Source organism: Pinus tabuliformis, chromosome 5_1 (genome assembly GCF_031772625.1).
Source record: "Pinus tabuliformis cultivar Carrire ecotype Pingquan chromosome 5_1, CPIR1, whole genome shotgun sequence".
NCBI lineage: Eukaryota > Viridiplantae > Streptophyta > Pinopsida > Pinales > Pinaceae > Pinus > Pinus tabuliformis.
The window spans coordinates 777,587,129-777,611,931 of record NC_142305.1 but is presented as its reverse complement, the minus strand read 5'-3'; the positions used below and the strand labels follow the sequence as shown (position 1 = coordinate 777,611,931).

At 41.3% G+C, this 24,803-nt stretch overlaps 1 pseudogene; it reads right to left on the bottom strand.

The window, feature by feature from the left end:
• Positions 1-2,737: 2,737 nt before the first annotated feature.
• The window catches only part of LOC149167256 (uncharacterized), a 62,714-nt pseudogene continuing 40,648 nt past the window's right edge, over positions 2,738-24,803 (bottom strand).

Genomic DNA, 24,803 nt, shown 5'->3' with positions numbered 1-24,803 from the left:
TGAAAACTATCTTTGCCAACATGGGATCAAACATCAAACAACTATGCCTTATAATCCCCAACAAAATGGTGTCACTGAAAGAATGAATAGGACAATCTTAAATATGGTACGATCCATGCTCTTCTTCAAAAATGTAAAGATAATGTTTTGGGTTGATGATGTTCTATGTGCTACACATATAAAGAATAGATGTCCATCTAATGCTATTAGAAACAAGATTCCATATGAAATGTGGTATGGACATGTTCCTTCGGTAAAGCATCTCAGGGTCTTTGGTTCCACCTGTTATGCCTGGATACCAAATGTACATAGAAACAAACTTGGTGCTAGAAGTTGTAAATGTATCCTCCTGGGGTATTCAAACACTTCCAAAGCATATTTTGTCTATGATGAAGTAAATAAAAAGTTTGTTGTATCTAGAGATGTATTTTTTCTTGAATCATCCAAAACTGACAATATTATTGAATGGCAACTTGATCACTTGGATAGATTTGAAAAAGCAAAATCATTTCAAGAATTTGATAATCAGATTCCACATCTTGAAGGGGGGATTCCTATACTAGATCAACATGTGGAATCTTCTTCTGAAGAACACTCTCCCCTACATGAAACTCCAACAATGGATGATGCTTTAAGTGATGTGATTGATAGAATTGGGAGACTCAACCTTGATTCAACTCAATAAGCAAAGTAGCCTGGAGCCTCTGAGAAAAGTCCCCCAAAGTGGCTGACAAAGACACTTGAAAGTGTTCATCCTGATGAGGTTGGAAAGACAAGGACTAGAAATTCAAACCGGCAAAATGGAGGTGATGTAGATGACTCTAATTCACCTATTGATATGGATGTTTGTTATGATTGTGAATTGAACTTGTCTATAGATTTTGAACCAACGTCCTTCAAAGAAGCTGCTTCTCATGATGAATGGAAAGAAGTGATGCAAAAGGAGTATGATGCCCTCATAAAGAATGGCACTTGGAAGCTGTTTGATCCTCCATTAGGAACCAAACCAATTGGCTGCAAGTGGGTCTACAAGAACAAGTATAAATCTGATGGCTCACTTGACAAGCATAAAGCTAGGCTTGTGGAAAAAGGTTTTGCACAGAAGGAAGGGGTCGATTATGAGGAGACTTTTTCCCCCATAGAAAAATGGGCTACCATCCAGACACTCTTTGCCCTAGCAGCTCAGAACAGTTGGAAAGTCCATCAAATGGATGTAAAAACTGCTTTCTTGAATGGAGATCTAAAAGAGAATGTTTCTATGTCCCAGCCTGAAGGATTTGCTATGAAAGGAGATGAACATAAATTATGCAAACTTGTGAAGTCCTTGTATGGCCTCAAACAAGCACTGCGAGCCTGGTATGAAAAACAAACTGAGCATCTTCTGAAACTCAATTTCAAACATTACGATCTTGAAGATGCAACTTTATTTGTCAAGAAAGTTGGAAAAATAGTTGTATATCTTGTGGTATATGTAGATGATGTTTTGATGACAGGGAACAATGAAAGCTACATTGCATCCATAAAGAAGGAATTGGGGAAAATTTTTGAAATGACTGATTTGGGTTATGTTCATTACTATCTTGGTATTGAAGTAACCCAACATCCGAAGTCCATATTTCTTTCTCAAAAGAAGTACATTGGAGATCTGTTGAATAGGTTTGGCATGACAGAATGCAATCCTCTTACTACTCCAATGGAACAAAACTTAAAGCTCACATCTATTGAAGGAAAAGAATTTGAGGATGCAACAAAGTATAGACAGCTTGTAGGAAGTCTCAACTACCTAACTACTACCAGACCAAACATTTCATTTGTTGTTGGAATCGTCTCCAGGTTTATGCAAAAGCCTTGTGAGGGACATTGGTCTGCTACAAAAATGGTTCGAAGGTACTTGAAGGGAACTCAAGACTTTGGAGTCAAGTATACACAGGTGGACGACTTCAGCTTGATTGGATAGTCTGATTCAGACTTCGATGGAGACAAAGAAACTGGGGTATCTACTTCAGGATATGCTATGAGTCTTGGATTAGGAGTTGTCTCCTAGAGATCATGCAAACAATCAGTTCCAGCAGATTCCACAACAAAAGCAGAATACGTGGTAGCAGCGGAAGCAAAAAAAGGAATTGTGTGGCTCAGGAAAATTCTTGAAGACTTGCAGGTAAAACAAGTACAATCAACTCCACTCATGATTGACAATACCTCTGCAATAAAGTTGGCCAAGAACCCAAAGTTCCATGATCGAACGAATCACATCAATACCAAATATCTTCTGATTCGACATCATGTTGAGGCCAAAACAATCCATCTCCATCATTATTCCACTAATGAGCAAATTGCAGACATCTTCACCAAGGCGCTTGGAAGATAAAAGCTTGAATGATTCAGAATGATGCTTGGACTCACCAACATCCCTTCAGATTAATTGGGGAAATTTTGACACCTAATCATTAGGATTGGGTGAATATAATGTAAATAATTAATAAGTAATATAAACATTCATCGGGAGATGAAGTGAATAGTCTCTCCCTCATGTATATAATAAAGATCAACCTGAAGGAATAGATATACGAATCAATTTTTTTTGAAGAGTTACTGCCTGGCCTGATAGTAGCCGAGTAATAAGGTCCACACCCTAGGCTTCAACCTCCTCCACTTCAACTCCCACATCCTCATCATCCATTGGGATGTCTTCAATGTCTTCCTCCTCCGGCTCCAAATTTATGAACTTTCCTTTCTCCTATGCGGTGGGTATTTGTGAGTTTCTCCTTGGCAATGCATGCATTGGTATGGCAGGCCGCTTTCCCTTTATATCCTTGGAGGTCTCTTTGGTTGGGGTTGGATTTGGTCTTAGCATCCTCGATGATTTGGGGACTTCGACTAGTACTTCGACAACCTCTTGAGCAACTACTTCTGCCTCCATCTCAACTTCCGGCACCGACTCCTCTACTTCAATGTCTATAGCTTCTATGGGTGCCAACATAACGCTTTCCAACAGTGCTCGCAACGTCTCTAGTAAGTTTGTAAATGTTGGAGTCGCTTTCAATGCCTCGAATAATTCTCGGTTCATGAGTCCCTGAGAGCTCAACAACACAATTCTCAAAATTCCAAGTGTTTTTCGTTGGTCATCCACTTGTAATTTATAGGGAATTTTGAATTCAAATTTGACTGTTCCCCCCAAATTTGGTTCCTTAATGCCGGATTGGCAGCTGATTTTCAAGGATCTAAGCCATAAATTTCATCTTAAATGTTGGCCGCCCGCTCCATTTAGCCACATTTATACTGTCAAATCATGAACAATGACTTTATCGATCACTTTTCGGCCAACCTGCACAACTTCTCCCTGGGTTGCACAGCTCTCTTCGCACTGCCACAAACCTTGTGACACTTCCTTGCTTCGTGTAGTCCTCAAATCATGCAGCTCCCCAACTTGGGCAATGTAGTTTATAGTCCAACGCCTCCTTTCAACTTCTTGGAGTGCTAAGACTATGCTACCTTCATCTAGTCACACGGTTTGACCACAGGTGTATGGCTTTAATCGACTGCCATTCACCTTCCTTGGGAAGGGTTCTCCATTCAATTTAACCAACTGTACCGCTCCTCCATCGGTAATCTCCTTAATGACATAGGGCCGTAACCAGTGCATCCTGAACTTCCTTGGAAATTTATCAAACTTGTTGTCATATAACAAAACCTGGTCATTTACCTTAAAGGTGCACAACTTAATGTGTTGATCATGCCTTGCTTTTTCATGTTGCTTTTGGACCTCTTCATGAAATCTAGCTAGAAATATATCTTCCTCAAGCTCATCCAACAGTGCAAACCTTTCGTCCAGGGCTCTGCAATCTGTCATACCCGTTATTTCCACTATGCACAGTCTAGGCACAATATATTCCATAGCCATTACCACTTCAACACCATAGACAAGCCTAACGGGAGCTTGTCCAGTGAACTTCTTGCATGTCATTCAATAAGCCCGTAGTACTGCAAGTATCCATAGGTCCCAATCACTTCGTTGAGCATTGCAAACCACGATCAACGCATTCTCTAGTACTTTATTGAATGCTTCCATTGTCTCGTTAGCCTACGAGTGGTAAGGCGTGCTCTTTTGGTGATATAACTGAAATTCCTCCATTAGTTCACTGATCGTCTCATTCAGAAAGTGCATACTGTGATCATTCATAAAAATATTTGGACAACCAAACCATGTCAGTACATTCTCAAAGAGGAACTTCATAGTAGTCGCGCCTGTGCAATCCTTCATAGGCTATGCCTCTGCCCAACGAGTCAAATACTCCATCACGGTGATAATGTACCTTGTTCCCATCTTTCCTTGGGGCTGAATGGGTCCCACAAAATCTATCACCCATTTCTCAAAGGGTTATAACATCTTCTGTGAATTTAGAGGCATATCATCCCTCTGTGATGGCCTGCAAATCCTTTGACACACTTCAGATGCCTTCCAATACGCTTTTGAGTCCTGATGGACGGTTGTCCACCACAACCCTGAGCGTAGAATCTTCTGCACTGCCACTCTTCCTGCATAATATCCTCCAGCGGCGCCCCCATGAGCATCCATGAGGATGTTGATTCTTTCAAACTCTGGTACATATAGTCACAATATCTCATCAGACCCCATTCTGTACAAATTCCCAACAATGATAGAAAAATATGTCGCACACACCACTAATTCCTTCTTCTGTTGGACGTTGTAACCTTTCGAGGCTGTCCCTGTCATTAGGAAGTGTATGATATCCTCAAAATGACCATCCATGACATGCACTCGAAATAGCTACACGTCAGGCAATCCTTCTTCCAAATTAGCGGGATCCTCCATTGTTTTGATGCGCGATAGATAGTCTGGTCCTGTGTTCAGTCATCTAGGCTTCATAATAACTTCAAAATCATATTCCTAGAGCAATAACAACCACCTGCAGATTCTCCCCCCCAACACAGGCTTATTGACTAGGTATTTCAATGCGGAGTTATCTGTATACATCTTAAAATGGCCTCCGAGCAAGTAGTGTCTAAACTTCTGGAGCACATACACCATGGCTAACCCTTTGCGCTCACTGGTGGAATAGTTCTTCTCTGCCTTGGATAACATCCTACTTGCAAATGTAATAGGATGGTCCAAGCATCCTCCGCCAGCCTATGTCGGTACTGCTCCCACCACTATACATGACGAGTCGACATGTACATGAAACTCCTTCTTCTAATTCGGGAAGACTAGAATCAGCACGGTGACCATATTTTCTTTCAATACATCCAAGCTCTTCTTACAATCCTCATTCTAGCAGAATGTGACATCCTCTTTCAACAACTTTGCCATAGGTGCGGTGATCTGGGCATAGCCTTTGATAAAAATTTTGTAATATCCTATGTGTCCTAGGGTATTGCGCAGTTGTTTCACACTTGTTGGCACTTCCAAATTTAGTATCACCATGATCTTTGTGGGATCTACCATCAATCCCTATCTGCAAAACACATGACCCAACAGGGTCCCAAAAGGAACACAAAATAGAAACTTCTTCAGATTGAGCGTAATCTGGTATCTTTGACAAGTATCTAGCATTAGGCATAAAATGGCGACATGGTGTTTCACCAACCCAAACAGAGTCCAGTCATCAAGGTATACTTCCAGGAACTTATGAATAAATTCCTTGAACGTTGTAACGATTGCGCATGAGAAAATCGGAGGTGCATTCTTCAATCCAAATGGAATTACAGTGTACTGGAAATACCCCCACTCAATCACGAAGGTCGTCTTGCTCCTGTCCTCTAGTGAGATTTTGATCTAGTTGTATCTAGAGAACCCATCAGTGAAGGAATATGCTTCCTGGCCACCTACATTTTCCAACACTTCATCCATGAATGGAGTCAGGAAAGGATTATGTACACAAGCATCATTCAAATTTTTGAGATCCATGCATATATTTATTTCATCCTTCTGCTTGTTCTTTGTACCACCATTGGGCTTACCCAATTAGATTCTTCCATAGCCTCAATGATGCTTGTCGTGAGCATCTTGTCTAGCTCTAAGTGGACCTTCTCCTTAAACTTTGGATTGAGACGGTAAGGACTTTGCATAACCAGATTCACGTCGGGTTTCAATGTCATCTTCATAACACCTAGGGCTCTGATTATCCCTTTTAGATCCATATACTTGGTAGGGAATAAATCTTGGTATTCATAGAGCAATTAAATGACCTTATAAACTATCGTGTCATCCTAGTGGTCTCCAATCTTCACAAATTTAGGTTCCGCCTCTGTACCAATGTTTACTTGTTTTGTTTTCAGTGGCATGGTTATATCAGGATTCTCAATTTGCGATCCTTCAACCTCACGATGGCCTTCTCTCTCAAGGATGTTATTATTTTATGGATCCTCATCTTCTTCTTCAATGGTCACGTTATAACATTCCAGCGCGTGACTCAGCTAAGTATCGCACTCAGTTTGAACCAGGTCCAAAGGATCCTACAACATCCTAAAGATTGTTGCTTTCACCTCTTGGAGCACCTCATTGATATAGTCAAACCCATCTTCAAAACTGAATGTCATTATGAATCCTTCGCGCAGAATATCCCATTCACTAGTACCATGGTGGAGGTTCATTTCTATGTACCAGTTCATTGGGACGACATCCAGCATGTGACAGAACAAGTGCACCCATTCAGGTTGGGGATTCTCTCCATAAGCTTGAATCCATTTGGCCAAGCCTATGCGTGGATCATCCTGCCCATCATATTTGTCCATTATTCGCACCTTCAGTTTAAAAAAGTGTGTTCTCATCATCCTCCTACATTTGCACCAATCATCAAAGCTTCCCTTGCACGTACCCCACCATCTTGTGGGCGTAGCATGTAGTGCCAAGTCCAACACTTGGAAGCATTGCTTTTCTAGTACCTCCCTCTCAAATGCATCCAAAAAGATATCTACATCATTCACGCTATCATAATTGGGTAGATTTCTTACCTTTGACGACACATAGCACAGCGATCAAGTCATAATGTTACAGCTCAGAGTAGTTACCTCATGTAACTGATTCTGCCAGCACTCGAATTCTTCGTCAGAGTCTGAGGCGTATGAACTCTCGTGATCCCATGTAATTTGTCCATCGGTTGTTGCATTCACCTAATCTTGGTCTCATGCTATTATCTGCTAGATACAGTCCAGATTGGCATCGCTCTCATAATCACAGACTGGTTTAGTATAGCGTGATCCCTCAGCAGGATCTAGAGGTGCTATTACACGGAGTGATTTCTTCTCAAATATCATATTTTTCTTCTTTAGATTGATTACCCAATTCATATCAGTAGCCCAGTCAATTCCTAGGACTGTAGGATAGCGGTTGTTGTCATCGATAATTTCTATTACTTCAAAGTTAGCCATCATGCTTGCACCTTCAATATCTACAGTCACCCCTTGTAGCCACCCCATGGGGATGATATTCTACTGGTTCTCCATCCTTAGCTAAATCGGATACCACTACAGTGTAGGTCTCCCCATTCATTCCTAGGTCTGCTTCGATAAGACATTCGCGTCTGACCCCAAGTCCAAAATAACCTGATCGATTTCATACTCTCCTATCTGCATAGTTAGTCTCATCTCCTGTCCCGTCCTTCTCTTGTGTTTACCAATCTTTTGTACTACGTGTGGCTCACCCAGAGTATTTTCAATGCATCTGTTTATGATATCTTGTAGCCCCTTCATAGCCTTGCTATCACGCAGTAACTTCATGCAGGTCTCTAGGAAACTTTTAAGCATAGAAGGGTCCACGTCCTGATCAGGCTTATCCTTGTTCTCTGAGGTGGATAACTCAGCGAAGATCTTCTTCACTTCCATGCAAGTTTCATGTGCACACTCCAAATTGAGCTCAGCCTCCTTCAGCGGAGTGTTGCGAACCCATGTACTATCCTCGGGTTATTTCCCCTTATCATCTCCTGTTGTGATTCCACTTCAAAGCACTATATTCACATTTGGATCCTCTTCACATGGCCCAGACCTCATCATTTGCAGGTTCTGAGTCAGCTGAGACAGTAGTGTCCCTTTGTCACATATCCTTTCTATCAGCGTGGGACAATCTTCCATTTCATGATCAAACAGAGTGCAATACTTGCACGACAGACATGTTGGGTTAGTGCAATCATGGGCATAGTGTCCTAGTCCTCAACAATTGTAGCAAATCAGCTGTCCTTGACATCTGCCAGGTCCTCCTCTGCTTCATCCTCGTCCGCACCCCTGAAAGCCTGTCCGCGCCATTCCCATGCTCTGGTCGGGGGGCCATGTTTCTGCCTAGACCCTATAGGTGGGTGTTCTATCCATCATCAATTCATAATTTCTACAGTTACGCTCATCGTTCCCTACCAACCTGCAGAAGTTGTAGAAAAGTTGTTGCGATGTCTGTACAAACTTTTGTAGAAAATGATAGTTGTTTCTGGCATGTTTTCCTGCTACCTGACATATAGCGCACCAAAATGCAAGCCCCGTTCTCAGTCCTGCTTGAGCATCCAGCCTCAAAGGCATCGGTCCCCCTCCTACAATGTAGTTTGCAAAGACCTGGCAATGGTCTTTGTCATGCCCTTGACCCTTGCATTTCAAGAACCATATCTCTTCGTGCATCTTTGGTTAAACTGCTATATCCTGCTTCAAGCTTTGCATCTCAAGGCAAAGATTTTTCAACTATGCATGGATCTGTTGAACCCCCAGATTTGGATCTTACATCATTGTTTCATGCAGTCTCATTGCAATCTCCAAGACCCCTGCCTGAGTTATTATCTTATGTTATAACAGCGCAACCCTTTAGTGTGGCAGTAGCGAAGCCGTAAACCACTCGCGTTGTTGCCTGTCTGTTAAGTTCATATTGGCTTTGCGTATTTTATAATTCAACCTCTGATCTAATTCCAAAGGTGTCTCACCTTATTTCATCACAATTTCCTTGAACCCCATAATTGACTGTGCTTAAGATTTAGGCCTATTGAATTCTTTGTTTAGCGCGGTTTGGATGTCTGCCACTCCAGCATTAGGGTTATCATTAGAGTACTTGATATACCAGGTTAGTGTGCGATCCTGTAGAGAACTAACCAATGTTGCCCTCTTCATGTGATCATCTATAATTCCCTGAGCATCCCATACAACTTTCACGACGAGCCAGAACTAGTCTGGGTCCTCATTTCCCAAACCTTTGAACAAAGGAAGCTTCACTAAATTTTCCATATTAAACTGTGGTGGAGGTGTGTTATAGACATTTTTGGGCATTGCAACCCCAATCATAAATGTCCATAAACCAAGGGCTCCTAAGTCCCTAAAGGTGTTGTTCCAACCCCTAAAAGAAGAAGGTCAATTGATTACAGCATCTCCCAGAAGTTCTCCATGAAAAACTACTCAGAAATGGTCAAAACTGGACCATTTCACCTGCTCCATGGTCTAAGTGCGTTGCATCCCACCTGAATACAAAAAGTAGGTGCGATGCATGTTGAAAATCCCTTCTATGGGGTGCAATGGGCGAGAGTGGACAAATGGCAGGGTCAATCCGCAAGGTGGAGGAGCATGTAATCTTCCAGAAACTTCTCCTGTGACACTTGCCTCTCTGCATTCGACCAGGGATGAGTAAGAGATCATCAATCTCCAAGTGGAATCAAGAACTATCAGAGAGAGGACACTAATCAAATCTCAAAAGCTGACTCACCTCCCTTGCAAACATCTATATATGGATCCGTCATCCCAGAGATCCAGAGGCTGGAATTTTGTATCTTGTAAGGAAGTGCTGCTAGTTTCTTGGTGCAATATCATAGTGTTGGGTGATCTAAGCTTTTCATGAGGTGAAGAAGGGCTTACTTGCTGAGAGGATGATGTTGGGTCAGAACAATTGGTTGTAATCCTCTTTTCTCTTTCTTGATTATCAATAAAGTTTTTCAAGTTTTCCTCCACATTCTTCTATAATTGATGTTTTATGCATTTGTGTGGTCAATATACATCTAGTCCTATATTGTTTATGATAATAGATCTATGTTCTTGGATAGTATTATGCTACTTTGATTCTAAAGGTGCTCTGTGAAGCTGGGTAGACAAGGAAGTGAGTAGCAAAGATCTATCAGAAGGGAGAGGAATCGAGCAAGGAACCAAGTACAAGACAGAGGTTGGTCTCCTTATTCCCCACTCATCTATTTTTCATAAAGGAAAACGAAAGTAGTTTTTAGTTTGTTTGTTTCTAAGGTAGCTACCAGCCTTAGTGGGACTAGAAGCTCTGCATAGACACTAGCTTTCCCGATAAAAAAATGGCGACTCCGTTGGGGAGCGAATAGATTGTTTGTTTATCTACATTTTTTCACTTTATAAACTTATAGACGAAGCCTGAAGTCAAGCCAGCTAGCCCTCGAACTGCATTTGCTATGCAAGTGCAAAGTAGATCAATGCTGCTTCAGTCTATCTCCGGGTTTTGTTTATGAATTAAACGATTGATTTAAAAGCTCTCTAATTGCCCTTGTGGTGGCTCTAGTAACCTCTTTAGATCTACCCCTGTGATTGATTTACTGATTACCACTTCCTCGGCCTAATTCCCTGAACTGAGCTGCAAACTGTGACTCGGAACCTAGCTAAAGTCTCGTCCCTAGTCCATCGCACTGTGTCTTCTTTGAAACTTGAATGCATCACACTTCACAAGTGTAGTAGGTGCCTTTCATTTCAGTTTCCCTATGCTACAGGTGCGCTGATCAGAGCTCCTCTGCTCTTAGATTTTGGCTTCTGTGTTCATACTTTTCAGCTCTATTCAGGAGTTTTGCTACCTGTAGTCAATACACCTCTATTTGAAACCCCTTTCCTTGTTGTTCTTCTGCCTCCATTGTGCAAAGAACTGTAAATGTTTTTATGTATTTTTGAGTCCTTTTCAGTTCTCCTTTACAAAGAAGTAGCGTAATTGTACTATCGTTTCTTGATTTGAAAGTGTCGCAAGTGTCGTTTTCAGTCATAGAAGAGAATTTGATTGTTCTTGATAGTCGATTACACTGTTACTCTTGTATTTGATTTGAATTAGTAGTTTTTCAAGTGTCGAAAGAAAGTTTTCAATTCCAAATAACAAAGTGTCGTCATTGTCCTCATTTTGTTTTGAAAAGGAGCTTGTTAGTAATTGTCGCTTTGAAAAATAATTCAGATTTGCGCTTAGCTTTCTTTTTATCATTCACACATTAAGAAGGCTGAAAACAAATACATGCATGTGAATTTGCATTTAAACTGTTTGTTGGTTTGATTTAGGACAATGCATATAGTGTGTTCTCTCTGCTCTTTGTTGAAAGAACGCCATCTCTCTTTCCTTAGTAGCTAGGATTTTCATTGCAAAAAGAAGATTAAACGACTGTTTATCATCTTAGATTGCAATTTAGGAATTGTACATCTACATCATGCGGTGAACTTGAAAGGCAAATTTCTTAAGCAAGATCAGCTATAAAATAAATTTAATGAATCTAAAAACGCTTTGGAACCTAACGCACAACATTTAGAAGTCTAGGCTAGAGACGTATTCCGGCGTCGTAAAGCTTGGTAACTGTTGTTTTCACTGTTGGTTGGGTGATTCCTCCACTTTGAGATGATAAGTGCCAGTACGAACTTGTGCTCCCACGTACCGTCGAGTATATTTTGGGATACCACAATATGCTTAATCCTTTATCCATAGGAAGATATGTCTGCCGCCCTATCGATCGCAATGCACTTAACACAACATTCAGGAAGATTGACTGTCGTACCGTAAAAATTATTCTGCAGTTTTGCGATTGGTTTTGTAATCCCTCTGTCTAGATTTCCAGAGCAGTCCCTTTCGTTCCTTTTCAAACTCTTTAACAGAAAAGGTCCATCTGAGCACTTGTCACTTCAAGCTCATTAAAAATTGAAGGCGACTAGAGTCATCTTTTGTTTTTTCTCGACTCTTAAAAATTGAAAAAACAAGTTGTGTCAAAGCGTCTAAAATTTATTTTAAATGGAATAATCATCACCTTTCCTACGTTGGTTTTAGGTTGAGAAAAATGGAGTCCACCAACCGAGTTCCCCTTGGAGGAAATCCTAGTCCCTTCTACTCTTGGGGAGATGTTGGTGCACCCCATATGGCCACATTGTCTCTTCTAGGATTGACAATCGGCTTGCCCGTATGGCTCTTCTCAACTTCTGTCGTTCAGAACACCATGATTCCTGAATAATCAAGTCAGCAACTAAACGATACCAGAGTTACCCCCCAACCTTATACTTCGTCCAATTCTTCCTCTCCTCCTTCCTCTTCACTTGATGAAGCTGGTAAAGCTAAGAATCAAGTAACTGAGAAGAAGAAGGAGAAGAAGAAGAAGGAGCCAAAGGCGAAAAGGGGTAACCAAGCATCGTCTAGCGAAAATCCACACACTGCACCGACCAGGCCTAAATCGCCATGTGTCATTTGCAAAGGAGACCACTATCATCCAGATTGTCCTTGCACCCCTCGGATCTTAAGGGACTGGTCTCCTCATTTTCACAATCCGGTGTCACCAACCTCTAATGATCATGTTGGAAGTACATTGTCAACTAGTGAAAGTGAAGCCCTTGGACAAAAAGGAAAATATAAATTTCCTTGTAAATTGTGTGAAGGCGATCACGCCATCCACTGTTGTCCCTTCTTAGACAAAGCTAAAAGAGTTTTGGACGACCGTCCGGTTTCACCACTACGGCTTCCTCCTGGATATAAGAAACTCTTGCCGAGTCCATCACTAGTTGAAAATTTGGCTGACATGCCCTTGTGGTCGGCCGAAGCGTCTATTATTGAAGATAAACCATCTGAATCCATACCAGACAAAAGTCAAAAGGTCGAGGCGGCAGTTGACCCGGTCTTGCCTTCAGAGGATCAATTTTCAGATGATACAGTTGCCGAAGAGAACAAGAACGACACCGTTCAAATTCTCTTCATGAGCACAGACTCCGACGAACATGGGGGAAGTCTGCCCATTCTTTTACCACAGGAAGGAAGTTCGTCAGAGTCATATCCGGCCGTTTATTCGGTCCCACCTCCAAGCAACCTGGTTGTTTCCTTTGACTGGAATCTACTAGGCAGACCCCGTTTACCGGCCAGTGTACCATTTCGAATCATTGCTTAAATATATAGAATGGTCATGGCCGGTACCATCATAGATGAAGGGGCTTCTGTGAGTATCATTTCCTCAACTGCTTGGAAAGCGCTTGGTTTTCCATCGCTTTTGCCTGAGATGAGAAATCTAACAGGCTTTGACAAAGGAACCAGTCGACTGTTAGGGATCCTTCCCAATGTGCCGATAACATTAAGAAGGAAAACCGTTCACATGAAGGTAATGGTAGCCCAAGGACCCCTGGATTATAATCTACACCTTGGACGAGACTATATTTATTGCATGGGAGCCGTCGTCTCCTCACTCTTTAGAGTAATGTGTTTTCCGCACGAAGGAAGAGTGGTCAAGCTCGTAGACCAACTTTCATTCCCCGGTTCACACATAGCAAATAGTCATATGCCAACCCTGAATGGTCTTTTTACGCAAGGAATATCTCATCAATCCCCAGTCCGTCCTCCCGATTAGCGTGAATGATTCAGAGGACATGACTGAAACCTAGGGGGCATGCACCCTGGTCTGCTTCGGCAGGAAAACCTTGGGTATAGTGTAGGTTTCTGTGGAGGATATATTACTATTCTAACACACCCGTCTATTTAGGAAAATGGGATTAGGCTGGAATAAGATTCCCTTGTCAAAGTTATGTGAGTGGAGGCGTCTGCGCCACTCACCTTTGTCTATTTCGGTAGACATTGCCGAGGAAGTGTTTTGTTTGTGACACGGATGGAACAATCTTTGGTAACCTTGAAATTTTTTGCTATACCTGGGGGCATGCAAACCTTTTGGCGTGCAAGTGAAGAGAGACCATTTATTTTTTAAATTTATAGGTCCTCTAACCATTTAAACTCGTAGGAATGGTCGTTTCCTAACTTGCATAAAGAAAGGATGCGGATCAAAGCTTTGTAAGGTGCAAGCTTCTTAAAAATGGCATCTTAGATGAGACATCCTTATTATACGACTGGATCGAGCAGTTTTAACGTAGAATTCAAGCTCGTTAAAAAATAAACATAAGCAATGAGCAAGTGTTTCCCCCAACATTTAAGCTCATTAAAAAATGAACTATTTTCCAGTAAATAACCATCGTGAATGTATTACTTCAGCCTTTGAAGCCTTGGTCGTGTTCTCATCATCACGTCCACTCTGTATTGGCCAATCATTCACCTCCACTTGATTGTTTACCCCTTTTGAGGAACAACTGCGAAGAGTGATCCTGTTAGCCATCCTTGTGACACTGCCATGATTGGAAAATTCCAACCCTTACCTGGAATCAGCTGCTACCCGAATCTATCGCTCGTTCCTCAAAGACGAGTCTCCTTTAAGCTCTTTTCAACTGACTCGTAAAATATGAAAAGATTGCCGAGCCATTAGCCTCTCCAGTTCGTTAAAGGGACCGGAAGTGCTATCCCTCCTCTAGATTTTAATCTTTTTGGACCTGAGGGATTATTACACAAAAAGATCGAGCGCTTGTTTTGTTCGGCTCGTTAAAATTACCGAAAATTCATCCCTTTTGTATTATTTTATACTTTTTTGGACTTAAGGGATTAGCTGACGAAAAAGGATTTTTGGAGTTTCCTTTACGTCCCTTTTCAAACTCTCTAAAATTGAAAAGGACTGAGTTATCTTTGTCGTTAAACTCATTAAAATTGAATAGCGACAAACTTGTCCATAACAGACAAGAACGAGTTTCACTATCGCTAGGCTCGTTAAAACATAGCGATGGGTTTGCCCGAAGGGAAAATTATAGAACAAGCATATGTTATCCTCCTCAAGCTTGACAAAAATAAAGAGGTACCGGTCAGCAATGACTGGGAAAAATTGGGAAGAAAACTTGAAGAAACTTTGTTGGTAGCAAGTCGCTCTTGAACATGACACTTTCACTCCGCATCCAAGTCAGGTTGGGTTGTTTCATTCACTGGTCACATCACCATGGTTCCGTCACACCATCCACATTTGGGGTTAATGCTACCAATCCATCATGTCAGTGTCACCGATATGTTCAAGAGAAGTCGCTTAGAGAATTCACCTGTCTCACCCACTGCAATACATGTACGCTCCATTCTTTCATGACTGTCACCCAGAACCTTATATCACCAGAGGGGTTGAAGTTCATCAGAGTCATATCTTGTCGTTTATTCGGTCCCACCTCCAAGCAACCTGGTTGTTTCCTTTGATAGGAATCTACTAGGCAAACCCCATTTACTGGCTAGTGTACCATTTCGAATCATTGCTCAAATATATAGAATGGTCATGGCCGGTACCATCATAGATGAAGGGGCTTGTGTGAGTATCCTTTCCTCAACTGCTTGGAAAGTGCTTGGTTCGCCATCGCTTTTACCTGAGATGAGAAATCTAACAGGCTTTGACAAAGGAACCAGTTGACCGTTAGGGATCCTTCCCAATGTGCCGATAACATTGAGAAGGAAAACCATTCACATGAACGTAATGGTAGTCCAAGGACCCCTGGATTATAATCTACTCCTTGGACGAGACTATATTTATTGCATGGGAGTCGTCATCTCTTCACTCTTTAGAGTAATGTGTTTTCTGCACGAAGGAAGAGTGGTCAAGCTCGTAGACCAGCTTTCATTCCCCGGTTCACACATAGCAAATAGTCATACTCCAATTTTGAATGGTATTTTTACGCAAGGAATGTCTCATCAATCCCCAGTCCGTCCTCCCGATGAGCGCAAGTGACTCGGAGGACATGACTGAAACCCAGGGGACATGCACCCTGGTCTGCTTCAGTAGGAAAACCTTGGGTATAGTGTAGGTTTCCGCGGAGGATATATGACTAGTCTGACACACCCGTCTGTTTAGGAAAATGGGATTAGGCTGGAATAAGATTCCCTTATCAAAGTTATGTGAGTGGAGGCATTTGCGCCACTCACCTTTGTCTATTTCGGTAGACATCGCCGATGAAGTGTTTTGTCTATGACACGGATGGAACAATCTTTGGTAACCTGGAAATTTTTCGCTATACCTGGGGGCATTCAAACCTTTTTGGTGTGCAAGTGAAGAGCGACCATTTATTTTTTTAATTTATAGGTCCTCTAACCCTTTAAACTCATAGGATTGGTCGTTTCCTAACTTGCATAAAGAAAGGATGCGGAGCAAAGCTTTGTAAGGTGCAAGCTTCTTAAAAATGGCATCTTAGATGAGACATCCTTATTATACGACTGGATCGAGCAGTTTTAATGCGGAATTCAAGCTCGTTAAAAAATAAACATAAGAAATGAGCAAGTGTTTCCCCCAGCGTTTAAGCTCATTAAAAAATGAATTATTTTCGATTAAATAACCATCGTGAATGTATTACTTCAGCCTTTGAAGCCTTGGTCATGTTCTCATCATCACCTCCACTCTATATTGGCCGATCATTCACCTCCACTTGATTGCTTACCCCTTTTGAGGAACAACTGCGAAGAGTGATCCCGTTAGCCATCCTTGTGACACTGCCGTGATTGGAAAATTCCAACCCTTACCTGGAATCAGCTGCTACCCAAATCTATCACTCATTCCTCAAAGACGAATCTCCTTTAAGCTCTTTTCAACTGACTCATAAAATATGAAAAGATTGCCAAGCCATTGGCCTCTCCAGCTCGTTAAAGGGATCGGAAGTGCTATCCCTCCTTTAGATTTTAATATTTTTGGACCTGAGGGATTATTACACAAAAAGATTGAGCGCTTGTTTTGTTCGGCTCGTTAAATTACCAAAAATTCATCCCTTTTGTATTATTTTATACTTTTTCGGACTTAAGGGATTAGATGACGAAAAAGGATTTTTGGAGTTTCCTTTACGTCCCTTTTTAGACCCTCTAAAATTGAAAAGGACCGAGTTATCTTTGTCGTTAAACTCATTAAAACTGAATAGCGAAAAACTTGTCCATAACAGACAAGAATGAGTTTCACTATCTCTAGGCTCGTTAAAACATAGCGATGGGTTTGCCCGAAGGGAAAATTATAGAACAAGCATATGTTATCCTCCTCAAGCTTGACAAAAATAAAGAGGTACCGGTCAGCAATGACTAGGGAAAAATTGGGAAGAAAACTTGAAGAAAATTTGTTGGTAGCAAGTCGCTCTTGAACATGACACTTTCACTCCGCATTCGAGTCGGGTTGGGATGTTCCATTCACTGGTCACATCACCATGGTTCCATCACACCATCCACATTTGGGGTTAATGCTACCAATCCATCATGTCAGTGTCGCCGATAAGTTCAAGAGAAGTCGCTCATAGAATTCACCTGTGTTTCACCCACTGTAATACATTTACGCTCCATTCTTTCATGACCGCCACCCTAAACCTTATATCACCAGATCATTTTCACCTCCATTAAAATCGTTTGCTCCGTTCCATGTCATTGATGTGGGATTCACTAAGGTCCTCTTATGACGGATCGCTTCTTGTCGACATCAGCTCATTATCCAAGAAGTCAATCTAGGAACAACCCTTTCAGTACTTTTAAGCTTGCATGCCTCAATGGCAAGTTTCTCACTTTCGGCGACAGGTTTACATCAATGACCTTCAACCAAAAGATTTTGGGTGGTGTTCGATGCCAAGTCCCTTATTCACACCACGTGAATTGTACAGTAGTACCTTGAGGGTCATCATCATTATCGGTGATTCCTCTTGCGCCTATTAACAGCTTACATCACTGGCTGGTAATCAGGCGATGTCTTTCCATGTTCGACTCCAGAACATCTCTCAGGTGGATCGACTTGTACTTTGAGTGAAGATCGAACGAGATTGAAGACCCCAGATCTAGTTTCATCCATTCGGGTTTCAATATATATTCGGGAAAATAAAAACATCAAATGTACATCATTGCTGCATAGATAATCATCCAATCTAAGGGATGATGGCTCTTCCAGAATCATTAGTCTACACTCAGACGATTATCTGTCCTATGTACATGAAAATGAATTTATAAAGCTGATCATGGGAATGCCCGCCTCAGCTAGATCATGAAAATTTTATGAAGATAATGTAATGTATTGTATCTTATTACAGGTCTCCTTCCGGCTTGAAAGAACTTCGGATCCTCATGATAAAGCATTTCACCCGACATCAAAAGATTAATGACCTCATGCTTTAGGGGGCAACTGTTATAGACATTTTTGGGCACTGGAACCCCAATCATAAATGTCCATAAACCAAGGGCTCCTAATACCATAAAGGTGTTGTTCCAACCCCTAAAAGAACAAGGTCAATTGATTACAGCATCTCCCAGAAGTTCTCCATGAAAAACTACTCAGAACTGGTCAAAACTAGACCATTTCACCTGCTCCATGGTCTAAGTGCGTTGCATCCCACCTGAATACACACAGTAGGTGCGATGCATGTTGAAAAGCCCTTCTATGGGGTGCGATGGGCGAGAGTGGACAAATGGCAGGGTCAATCCGCAAGGTGGAGGAGCATGGAATCTTCCACAAACTTCTCCTGTGACACTTGCCTCTCTGCATTCGACCAGGGATGAGTAAGAGATCATCAATCTCCAAGTGGAATCAAGAACTATCAGGGAGAGGACACTGATCAAATCTCAAAAGCTGACTGACCTCCCTTGCAAACATCTATATATGGATCCCTCATCCCAGAGATCCAGAGGCTGGAATTTTGTATCTTGTAAGGAAGTGCTGTTGGTTTCTTGGTGCAATATCATAGTGTTGGGTGATCTAAGCTTTTCATGAGGTGAAGAAGGCTTACTTGCTGAGAGGATGATGTTGGGTTAGAACAATTGGTTGTAATCCTCTTTGCTCTTTCTTGATTATCAATAAAGCTTTTCAAGTTTTCCTCCACATTCTTGTATAATTGATGTTTTATGCATTTGTGTGGTCAATATACATCTGGTCCTATATTGTTTATGATAATAGATCTATGTTCTTGGATAGTATTATGCTACTTTGATTCTACAGGTGCTCTGTGAAGCTGGGTAGACAAGGAAGCGAGTAGCAAAGATCTATCAAAAGGGAGAGGAATCGAGCAAGGAACCAAGCACGAGACAGAGGTTGGCCTCCTTATTCCCCTCTCATCTATTTGTCATAAAGGAAAACGAAAGTATTTTTTAGTTTGTTTGTTTCTAAGGTAGCTACCAGCCTTAGTGGGACTAGCAGCTCTGCATAGACACTAGTTTTCCCGATAACAAGGTGGAGGTGGTACAGGTGAAGTCGCAGGCGATGGTGGTGAAGTTAGAGGCCGTGTGGGTCGACGTGGCAGTCACGAGAATCCTTATCTTATTAACTGAATAGCACTTCGTGGATAAGCCTACGCTACTCCCTCTTCATCACCTCGTGGAGGCAAAATTAATGGAATATATTCAGGACCCTTTCTTCGTTCATTCCTATAAGATTTTTTGCTTCGCGTAGCTCCAAGCATCAAGGTAGTTGCATAACCCGCTTTTTGCTCAATAACATTTTAATCTAGGTATTCAAAGATTTCAAGTACTTACCTCACAGTCCTTTGAAAAAGAGTCGCTCCGCCTCACTGTAGTTTACTGAGGTATCAACCGTGAATTCAGTCACAAATCCCCCTATGATGTGATCGAGCCAATGATCAATAGCACAGGCGATCTTATCCTCAGATGCTTCCAACTTCTGTACTAAATCCGGGGTCCAAACAATAGGATCGTCATGTTTCCACCTTCCTTGGCTATCTACTAGCTTCTTGATCCACTCATATAGCTCAACAAGAAAGGAGCAGAAAAAGATCTCACGGATCTCTATAAAAAATTATCTGTCTAGCCACTGTTCCTTTGTCAGTCGCGAGTTTCTGTTCTCCTACACCACAAATTCATGGATCTTCCTATCCAACCAGTATCTAATCTCTTTCTTAGTTTGACTCTAGTGTTACAACATCACACATCACTTATACAGATTCTGGTTCCGGCAACGAAACCATTTGTTGGATTGTGGGGACCTAAACCAGGTTCGATGTTAGTTAGCCAAACAAATCCCTACACTACTGGCCCTTTCGGCATCAGCCCGCGGGGCGCGGACTGAAGTCTCACCCAAAGTAGTTTGGGGGATGATGGAACCAAGTTTCGACACCTTGAGATGGTCGTGATGTCAGTTTACTCCTTCTCTTCCTACCTTCATGCATATCATTTATTTCTAGGGCTTGCTAGACTAACCCTCTATTCTGCCCTTCAGTACCTCTGTGAAAGGGTACGATTGACCTTTGCACATCCCTAACCTGTGGCTCAGGTACTTTTGTGCTGCTATGGAAGCATACTGTGCATATTCCCAAACTATCTTAAGTGTCTTACTTATCTTATTAGACAATCATAGTTAGCATCGCGTAAACAGATGTTCTTACTTGTGTTCACTTAACCAACATAATTACATACATTCACGCATGATATAAGCATTATAAATGAAATTCATACATAACATGTCAAGATGCACTGACAAGAACAAGGGCACAAGAATACTTCTCTTTATTAATGTCTTTCTAGTGATTACAGACTCTATCCACCCTGCGCACACAACTGCAGGGGTCCACACACTTAGTTGTGGACTTCCACCCTAGGCCTCTATGCACTCAGTTGTAGAGCCTCCACCTATGCTACGAACTGAAACTTAGACTTCTTACTTCAGAGCTATGACTATTTTATTCCTAAACCATGACTCTAAAACTACTTAGAGCTTAGCTCTTTTTATACAATCCCATTGTCCGTGAACCATGGGTAGATATTTTACAGCCAACTTTACTTTACAAGATTAAGGGCATACAACCCTTTATGAATCATGACACCTTCACGCTCCACGACCACAAAATGCGGAGAATTTACTATTTTATTACAAGATTTGACCCAAAACATGGGCTTTTAGCCCCAAAACTGTCCTTGGGGGATCCTGTTCACAACAAGAGGAGTTGAGGTGAAAAATTCCTTTGCATGTACAAATGAGGGGGCATTTATAACCAAGGGTGAAACTGGCCCTTGTGGCTATTTGACTACCCTCGTGACTATTTTACTTCCATGACTTTTTGTACAACAAGTGGGTCTCTTGGACTTCCATGTTACATTACATTGGTTGACAGCATGGCCCACAATAGAGATGTGGATGACATGACTCATAACATGACTCAACATGACAGTGCTAGTACATTCATGCTGCTACTGGTGTGCATGTCTATCTACACTATTTTTGGGTGATGGATGTCCTCATGGTGTGTCACAGATTCACCTTCGCATGGAAAAGTGCACAGATTCTTCGATGGTCATTGGTTCGCTTGATGTTACATTCATAGATTGCTCCTTGCTTGTATGTTGGTAAGCTTTACAGGTTCATCTGTTCACGAGAGCTGTATGTTCGTACGTCCGTACATTCATGAACACATCTTGCATGTTTTCTCGTCCGTCCGTACGTTGATGAACACATATTGCATGTTTGCTCGTCTTTCCATTCGTGAACACGTCTTTGCATGATCAACCATTTGTGAGCACATCTCTTGGCATGCATTATCTGTTCATCCGTTGGTGAGCCTATCCTTCTGCATGTGTTCCCTTTATTCATCCCATCCGTCTTCATGCCAAGTTTTTTTGTCTACCTATGTCAGCTGTCACTCATGACGAGATGAAATAAAATCCATAAACCTCCTAGTCTACCACGATGCATGACCATTTCAGATGAAGGTGACCAGGATAGGTGACAAGGTTGCGAGGCAGGATGGAGGCTCTAGGCACCTCTAATGAAAATTGTAAAGGAGTCACTAGGTGATGAAGATGGGAAATCCGGATCGACATTTACTGTCCATGGGGTCTGGCTCAGATGGAGGGCAAAACTACATAGCTTTTCATAGGAACAGTTTGTGTTGTGGGAAGGTTGGGCAGCCAAAAATACACAATTCCTTGAGGGAACTGGTAGCTGGCTGCTGGGACACTGGAAGAAAAAACTGTGTAATTCCTGAGGGGAACTAGAAATTAGTTGTTGGGTCACTGGCAGCAAAAATTGTGCAATTACTAAGGGGAACTGGCATTCAACTTTTGGGTCATTGGCAGCAAAAACTGCGCAAATTCCAAAGGGGAACTGGCAGTCAACTGTCAGGAGCTGCTTGTGGGAAAATCTATGCTAATTCTGGGAGGATGGCCTATTGAACACCTTTGCGTAGTTTTTGAGCTAAGAAGACTATTGAGCTATTGAGGACTTTCTCATGAAAATAGCATAGTTTTATTAATGAGAAGTTGGTCGACTGTCGCAAGGGCTAGCTGGAAAACCTGCTCAATTTTTTGAGGGAGACAGGGATGGGAACTACGTTTCTATCCAGCCTATCTGCATAATTTCCTTAGCCAGTGAAGTGAGCAAGGTCTATAGCCTCCACTCAAATTTTGAGGGGATTCAATCTCGAGGTGGCTTCCGGGTCAAACTCTTTGGTTAACCAACATGAAGGTTGACTGGTTTTCTTGCGGGTAGCGTATCTCGAAATGGCTTGCTTTGTGCTTCTGTATTTTTCTAGGTGATAGTCGATCAAGTCGATGGAAGGGTGATGGTCTGGTTGTTAGAGGGGAGTCTAGTCGTCAAAACTTCAACAAAATGACTAAGTGTGTGAATGAGTGAAAGATGCATATGTGATCTTGCAAACACACACTTACATGACTTAATGAAGAGACGACTCAAACCATCCAAAAACACATGCTCAACATGACTAACCGATGGTGTGAGCGACAAGAGCGACACTTTTGATTGATCATTGGTCAACCGTGATGACACTTGTGCAAAAGTGTATGTGACTCTGTGTGTGAGTGCGACATATGTTTTCATAGTGAACACAACACGTACACTCGAAGTAAAGACCTTGATCATGACCAAAACATGCAAAAGCTTGGGTGAAATAATCAAGCAATGTGGATGCTAAGACTCACATGGGTTCACGTAGTGAACTTGAGTGTGTGCGATCATCAAGTGAAACTCTCAAGGGAGGATCCGAAATTGGATGTAGGTCAAAATTTTGGAGGGTGGTTGTAGCCACTACAACATGTCATCATCAAGAGGCCATAAATACCCTCATTAAAATCAAGGTAGCTTGAAGTACTTTAAAGACAAAGATCACATCATCTTAGGGAAAGTTGAAACCCTAGAAGCATTTCAGATCTACACTCATTCACTTCTAAATAAATTGATGTATCTTGAAGGTGAGAAGGCATTATCATCATCTTGAAAAGCTATAAGGCAAGCTCCCTATCATTTTAGCAAGGATCCCCTCCTTATCCTTGAAGAAGATAATTTGAATAAGAATCAATCACCATCAACAAAGGAAGCTAGATCTAAAGGCATTGACATCATAAATGGAGCAATATCCTTTATTGAAGAAGGGATTTTCAGTTGGAAGAAGATCATCCAAAAGGAGCACTAATACATCCTCTTCAACCACTATCAAAGAGATTAAGTTGAAGATTTCATCTTCACTTTAGTATCTTTCATTCTATAATGAAATTTGGTAAAATGACTTCATTTTGCAAGGAGATCTATCAATTGGTTGGGTCATATAAATTCCTTGCATCGAAAAGGAGGATAGACATATTCCTTGAAGAAAGTGAAGTCATTGAATGCATAAATGAAAATGTCTCCTCTAAATACATGGAAAGAGATTCTTATGAAAGGTCCCCTCATATAGCAATATTGGAGACATCAAAAAGATATGTATAATAAGTTAGTAGAACTATTATCTGAAGATGCGATAAATTAGGTCACATCACTTAGATATGATCTACAAAAAATTGAAGGTATCAAAAGGTGAAGGGATATCTTCATAAGATCTCAACTGCAAGATATAAGAGAGATGATAAGGAAATAATCATCGTTATTCTAAATGCACTAACTAATGAACAAGGTAACAAATGTCTATGAGGATAAGAAGGCTATCCCATTCAACAACTTATGGGTTCTATGAAATATAGAAGAAGATAGGTTGGGGGAAAAAATCATTCATACATTTTCCTAAAGGAAAGAAGAAGATAGCTAAGATTCAATGCTATGAGAATTACAGGAAAGATTATCCTAATCTCAAGTAGGGAAATAACAATAAAGATAAATAATAACTCCATTACACCGAAGAAGTGGAGAAATATTACAGAAAGAAGTTCAGGGAAGAAGAAAAGCATTATAAGTAAGAGCTCATGAAGTCACCATAGGAAACATAAAAGATGTCTGGTAATCAATTATGAAGGATATAGTTGTTGAGAACCTCATTAAAAAATTCAGAAAGGAAATAAGTCATCGAGGACAAGTCTCGTCATACATCAAGTCAAAGGGAAACATCTACTGGATAGGGATATACAATATCCTGAAGATTCTCTGATGGAATCCTCATCGAAGGATTCACCGATCTAGAGTGGAAGAAAGTGTTTCATTAAGAATTCCAAAATGTTGAATTCATGGGATGATGGTATTATTACATTATAGATGAAGGAGATCAAGGGTTTGAAGATATTTTCAATCAAGGAAGCTACTAAAATAAGCGTAGATGACCTAAAGGTAAATGAGGTTGTATGCTTGTATTTGATTTTATAAATTCATGTTGTATGGTTGCAGGTAACTTGGATCACTACTCTATTTTGAGAAGCATGATTAAAAGAAATGAATCTCCTCCTATGAATGAATGTTGTAAGGCATGGGTCACACTAGATGAAATCAACATAATATGTCCTCATATGGGGTATGATATGGATGACTCCAATTTAGGAACTTCGAATGGAAGCTCCTGGGAATATCATGGGTGAG